The sequence below is a fragment of the Piliocolobus tephrosceles genome, chromosome 2, assembly GCF_002776525.5.
Source record: "Piliocolobus tephrosceles isolate RC106 chromosome 2, ASM277652v3, whole genome shotgun sequence".
Classification (NCBI taxonomy): Eukaryota; Metazoa; Chordata; class Mammalia; order Primates; family Cercopithecidae; genus Piliocolobus; species Piliocolobus tephrosceles.
The window spans coordinates 101,562,900-101,570,023 of record NC_045435.1 but is presented as its reverse complement, the minus strand read 5'-3'; the positions used below and the strand labels follow the sequence as shown (position 1 = coordinate 101,570,023).

At 40.7% G+C, this 7,124-nt stretch overlaps 1 non-coding gene across 1 annotated transcript; it reads left to right on the top strand.

Moving 5' to 3' along the window:
• The first annotated feature begins 6,066 nt into the window (after positions 1-6,066).
• On the top strand, positions 6,067-6,125 carry LOC111523249. Its single transcript, XR_002725480.1, has one exon. It is a non-coding gene; the product is annotated as a small nucleolar RNA SNORD43 (small nucleolar RNA).
• The last annotated feature ends 999 nt before the right edge of the window (positions 6,126-7,124 follow it).

Genomic DNA, 7,124 nt, shown 5'->3' with positions numbered 1-7,124 from the left:
CAGGCGTGTGCCACCACACCCAGCTAATTTTTGTATTTTTAGTAGAGATGGGATTTCAGCATGTTGGCCAGGATGGTCTCAATCTCCTGACCTTGTGATCCGCCTGACTTGGCCTCCCAAAGTGCTGGGATTACAGGCGTGAGCCACCGAAGCCGGTCAATACTTTTATTAATTAAAAAAAATTATAAACTTGATGAGCTAAAATTCCACCTAAAATATTTTCTGGGATAAAAGTGGCTAGTCTAAAGTAGGAGTAATAAAACAAGATTATATGTAAATAAAATGAGGAACAAAACCAGACTAGTATATTAAAACAGTAAAAAGTAATTTTTCTACAAAAGGCTATTGTCTCAGTCAAAACAAGAAGAAAGAATACATGTTAATAAGATTTGAATAACACAAAATAGACTTGGCATTTAAAAAATATTATTTCTATATATGCATACGTAAGTAAATTTTGATACCCAAATGTGTACTTGCTGATAAAAATATAAAGCACTGTGACAGATCAAATAACCGGAAAAGAAATACAAGAAATTACACCCCAAAAGATGCCTGGTCCTTATGGGTTTACAAAAATTTTGTAAACTTTCAAAGAACAAGAAAAAAATTCCTGTTATATAAACTTTGAAAGTATGTGAGTGCTCATGTGTGTTGTATGTTACCCAGTTCGTTTTGTGAAGAGAAAATGATGCATTTCAAAATCTGAATAGGAAACTGAAATCAAATCTCATTTATGAACACTAATGTTAAGATTTCAACTTGATAGAAAAATACTTTATTAAACATAAGGAGTTGATTTAACTTATAGCAAGGTTTATTTGGAGTACATTATACTTTATTCCAAAGACACAAAACTGGTACACAGAAGAAGTGATAACATAACATGTTATATTGACAGGAAAAACAAATATATGTATACATATAATAATTATCCAAAGAGATTTTTTTTTTTGAGATGGAATCTCGCTCTGTTGCCCAGGCTGCAGTGCAGTGCTGTGATCTCGACTCACTGCAACCTCCGCCTGTGGAGTTCAAGTGATTCTCCTGCCTCAGGCTTCTGAGTAGCTGGGATTACAGGCGCCTGCCACTACGACTGGCTAATTTTTGTATTTTTAGTAGAGATGGGGTTTCGGCATGTTGGCCAGGGTGGTCTCGAATTCCTAACCTCAAGTGATCCACCTGCCTCAGACTCCCAAAGTGCTAGGATTACAGGTGTGAGCCACGGCGCCTGGCCATCCAAAGAGATTTTAATAAGGTATTTGGTATAATTCTCATTCTCTTCTTGATTAAATTCTAAAAAATCAGGTGTTAGTAATTTCTGGATTGTTTTTTGTCCTATGGGATTTACTTCAGTAATGCACCAAAAAGGCAGATTGCCTGGTCTGCCTTGTTCAAACCCATTTTGCTTATATGATAATATATCCTTTACTCCAAGAGAAGGAATAATTTGTTTTACAGATGACATGACTACAAACCTAGAAATCTAAAGAAATCAACTGAAAATTACTGAAAGTAATGAGTTCAGTTGCAGGACTTAACCCTAATACCTCTAAAACATTTGAATGTATGTACATGTGTGTGTGTGTGTATATATATTATATTTGTATGTACGTATACTGTTTTATGTATATATGCCAATATTAAACTGATATCTAATAGGGAAATACAAAAAATAAATTTTATTGTTGCTAGTACAACCAAAAAACAGATTAAACACATGGGGTTGATTTAACTTATAGTAAGGTTTTCTCAGAGAAATTACAGAGGACATAAATTAGAAAAGTAAATAAAATATTATTTTCTAGGTTAACATGTAGATTTACCAGTTAAAGCCTCGGCAGGCTAACTTCAAGTATCTAACAAAGTAAGAGGGCAATTCAGCTGGATAATAACAAGAAGAATGCCAAAGAATACTTATTATAGAGGATGTAATGATTATTGACTCACCCTATTGTACATTTTTGGTCATACTAAATTTTAATAAACGTTACAAAGTGATCATTGTAAAAGTAGTGGAGCATTAAGTTAAAAATAGAATAAGTTACTTAATCCGAAATAGAGATTTAACACATTAATTCAAACACTAAGGGCTTAATATATGACAAAATGGAGTACAGTAAGGAAAAGAATCATGACAAAATGCTATTGGTATAAAGAAGCATTTACATCTATATTTATACATATATGTGTGTGTGTGTGTGTGTGTGTGTATATATATATATATATGGAGAGAGAGAGAGAGTGCGCACAATTAAGAACGGTATTTTGGAATCAGATAGTCTTTGGCAAGTTCCTTAAAATTTCTGTCTCCCTTTCCTTAGTGGTAAAATGGGACCTGTACTACCTAGCTTGAGGGTAATTTTGCAGAATAACTCAGATATTGTATATACAGCACTTAGCATAATGCCAGGAACATAGTAAACAGTTATTATCATGAGTCAGAGTGCTAAATATAAACTAGAACCAACTGGTTAAATGCTCTAGAAACACGAACAGGAAAACATGTTCCCAGTGGAAGAAGGGAAACAAATTTCTGATTATGGAAGCATGCAGGACAGTATCCTAGACAAGATGGATGCTCAAACTCTTAAAAAAAAAAAAAGAAAAAGAAAAGAAAAACTGTATAAACAAACCATATTATTGAGAGTGAACGCAAATTGTTGAGCTCCTAAATGAAGTAGCTTTGGAAAGAGCAGTGGCAGGCTGGTGGAGATGGGCTAAGTTTCAGGATGGCCTGAAATCTCACTATTTGTCAAACAGCCCTTCCAGAGCTGTGCCTGAGAAGGAAAGTTCATGGACAGTTCATGGACCTTTCATGTGACCCCAAAGGCAATCAATCCCAGTGAAAGTGGTCCCCCTTCCCATTCTATCATCCTCTTTGGCTAGGTCTGTCCAGAGCCCTGTGGCCCCTCCTTCTCCAGCTTGGGATGCAGAGGCGCTTCATGTGGGCCGGATGGACTTGTGGTTCTCACTGGTCACCTGAGAGCTGTGCCATCACCCTCTGCTCCCAGGGCTGCTCCTCTGGCACATTTCCAGCCAATCCAGTGGCCCCTTTAGCTTGCCCAATGGTCCAATGTCTCTTTACTTCGTTACCTTAGCTGATGAATGTTCATTGCCTCACCTTTTTTCGTTCTGCTAATGTGGAATTTCATGTCATTCCGACAGCCCCAGCCCAGTCAATAAACCCAATGCAACATCATAATTCATATCCCTAAATCCCACTTTTCCCTTCTTCATCTGGATAATTACTTTATCCTGTATGACTCAAGTCACTCCAGGAAGCCTTCTTTGACACATCCTAGCTGAGCTCAGAGTCTCTCTTGTAAGAATCAAGGCAGCTGGTACACCTTGATTAGACTGTAAATTCCTTGTGTGCCAGCAACAGTCACGGCTCTTAGGCATCTTTGTTCCAAGCACGGTGCCTGGCCCACAGTAGTCCTAAGAAAGGTTTGTGCCATTTGCTGCTGTCTCTCTCACTGCTGGGCACTAGCTTTGACACCACTGCCTGTCCTACTGAAACTGCATGTGCTAGTTTGGGCAGTGGTTCTCCAGCCTGACTGTACATTGACACCTCCTGGGGAGTGCATAAAATACAGTCCCCTGGGCCAAGTAAGTGAGAATCTCCAGGGTTGAATTTTTTCAGAACTCCCCAGATTGTTCTTCTGTGCAGCCAGGAGTTGAGAACCACCAACTTAGGACATTATTCAGAGCCCAACTAAGAGATTTTAATTCTGAGTCTGACTAGGGCAGATGGGAAGCGCGCCCTGCTGACATGGTTGCTATACAGAGCCTAGGGGAGTCAGGAAGCATCCCAGCTCCCTCTCAGTGCCCCTCTCTCCACACCCCCACCCCCATAAGGCTGAATGTTTAGTGCGATCACTTTCACTTCTCCTTGGAGGGTAGCTGTTTAAACCGTTTCTCTAGGAACTGGCTCTGAACCTGCCTCAGCAATTCACATGCACTCTCATCACTGGCTCTAATCAGAGGGATGGGGCACTTTACCTGTCATTATAGTACCTCACTTCTTAGGTTCCCTTTAAGTGGAAGGATAGCACAGCAGTAATCTGATGGATCCAATGAGAACCTGAAAGGTATATAATTTTAGGGGTCCTCTTTAAGGAAAAGAGTACAGGATTACAAATCACAAAATTGCCAGGGCCTTCCTGAAGTCTTGGAAAGAGCCCGTGCCAAGTGCTGTAAGCTTTGGTAGCTTCAGAGTAGATCTGCTTCTGAGAATAATGGCTACCATTTGTTGTGTCAATACATATCTGAGACTTTTTATATATAGCTGTGCTTACAACAAACAGGCAAGGATATATTATCCTCCTTTTACAAACAAGGAAACTCAGTCTTGGAAAACATTCATTTTTTTTTCAGGTCGCACATGTGGGACTAGAATTCAAACTCATTTCTGACTGGCTTGTGAACTCAGAATCTTTCCACCACACTAACAAATTCCAGCATCTACAAAGGTTATGCATGCCAGGGGCCCAGAAGAAACAAGTAAATCCATATATATACTGAGTATTCTATGTAGAATGAAAAATTAATGTGACTTTCATATGTGTGGGCCACTTTTACATTATGTAGATGCTGCTATAAATAATCAAGTCATTTAAAATCGTGTGTTACTCAATAGCTTTAATTACAGTGTCTTTTCTCAATCAACAGATACAAAAGGTACAACTCTTTTTCTCTTTTTTTTTTTGAGACAGAATCTCGCTCTTGTTGCCTGGGATGGAGTGAAATGGCATGATCTTGGCTCACTATAACCTCCACTACCTGGGTTCAAGTGGTTCTCCTGCCTCAGCCTCCCGAGTAGCTGCGATTACAGGTGCACACCACCATCCCAAGCTAATTCTTGTGTTTTTAGTAGAGACAGGGTTTCGCCGTATTGACCAGGCTGCTCTCGAACTCCTGACCTCTGGTGATCCACGCACCTCGGCCTCCCAAAGTGTTGGGATTTCAGGCGTGAGCCACCGCACAAGGCCTAAAGGTACAACTCTTATATGAGCATCTGCAAAACTTGTTTGTGTTAAAAAGGAAGCATGGTGCTGGAAAGTACTGGAAGCTCACTGTATTAATGGTGAAGTGGTACAGCTCATGTTCCCTGAGCCTGTCATGGTCAGGCTCTTTCCACAGGGCTCCAAATTCTTAAACAGTGGTCTCTAAAATGGGGGATTACAAGACAATCTATTGGAGTCAGGGAAGAAAATATCAGAAATTCTATTTATATTTATTGTTAACATTGCCTTTAAAAATGTCCGTGTATGTCTATGTTTCATGAGGTATATATTAATGTTATTGCAGTAGCATATGTGTGTGATTTATAAATAAGTACAAATTACATAGCATAATAGTTAGGAGCATAGACTCTAGAGCCAGATTGCCCAGGTTAAAGTCTTGGGTTTATCACCTAGAGACAGGTTGATAGCTGCAGCAAACCACCATGGCACATGTATACCTATGTAACCAACCTGCATGTTCAGCACATATATCCCAGAACTTACAGTAAAGAAAAACAAACAAACAAAAAAAAAAAAACAGCTGGGTGCAGTGGTGCATGCCTGTAATCCCAGCACTTTGGGAGGTTGAGGCGGGCAGATCACGAGGTCAAGAGATCGAGACCATCCTGGCCAACGTGGTGAAACCCCCGTCTCTAAAAATACCAAAATTTGCTGGGCCTGGTGGCGTGCACCTGTAGTCAGGAGGCTGAGGCAGGAGAATCGCTTTAACCCAGGAGGTGGAGATTGCAGTGAGCCAATATTGCACCAAGATTGCCTGGCGACAGACAGAGCAAGACTCCATCTTGAAACAAAAACAGAAACAAAACAAAAAACACACACACAAACAAAAACCTTGGGTTTATCTCTGTGTGTCCTTGGGAAAGTAATCTTTCTGTGCTTCAGTTTCCTCATCTGTAAAATGGTAATAATAATACCGGAAAGCCTACTGCAGAGGGGTATTATAAGAATTAAATGAGTTAATACAAGCAGAATATTTAGAATGGTGCTCTGCAATATGAGGGGTGGTGTAGTTTTTTTAATGATAAAGACAGTGACCCACAGAAGATGAACTTATTGATGGGTGGACAGAGATAGTGTGCTGTCATGTTCTGATTTTAGAAAAAAAAGAAAAAAGAACAATTATTATTTGCATATATACATATTTTAAGGTATTTTTAAAGATGCATTTTCTGTATGTCTCCTTCTCTTGTCTCTCTCTTTAACCCAAAGAGTGTGGTTTTACACATTTCGCAATTATGGCTCTAACAACTCTACTAACTAGAGGCACAAAAACAAATGACACTGGGGCATCAGAGCAAGACCACCCCCCAGATTGCCCCTTCCGCTTAAGCCAGCCTCTAGCTTTGGAATCTGGGCTAGCACTGCCAGGTTGCCTAACTCCACAAGCGGTGAAAGAGGGCCCTAATATGCTGGGGTTATTTATCTCGGTGTTGTCCTCTGGCCCAGCCCTGCCCAGGAACAGGAGACAGACTGCTACACAGAGCCTTCCCTCTGATAACTGGGGGATGGAGAGGCTGAGAAACAAGGCTTCACTTAGCAACTTCCTGCTCCCTCCGAGGAAGAAGAAAGGGGTGTCTGTGCTAGAGCCACCCCCCTGCCAGCAGCCCAGCAGAACAGCTGCCGATCCCCTGCATCCCCAAGTCCAGGCGGAGGCCCTGGGAAGTGGGAACATCAGCTGGAGAGAAAAGAAGAAAGCAGTACATTGAGTGTTGCTTAGTCCGCTTGCTTTGCTTTCTTCTCTTGCTCTCCCCAGAGACAATCTCATGGCCTGTGTTTCCCTGCAGGCAGGCCCCAGAGCCCTCAAGCCCAGATGTCTGCTGTCCACGCTCTTCTGACTTCCTGAAAGCTAACATCTCATATTCCCTCTCCCTGAAGGACCTTTGGGAAGTCCCAACCCCCACCCCAGGCTCTTTGCTCCCCCTGGGTCTGCTTCTCATTCTCTCAAATAGACGTATAACTTATGTAAATAAATGTACATGATTAGGCAAATGATTATGTAAATGATTCCTTCCTTTTCTCGTCCCAATTCTGGTAACAATAATGATTAGAAGATGGAAAATGGAGTCAACATGTAAAAGGTAAAGAAGTTGGAAT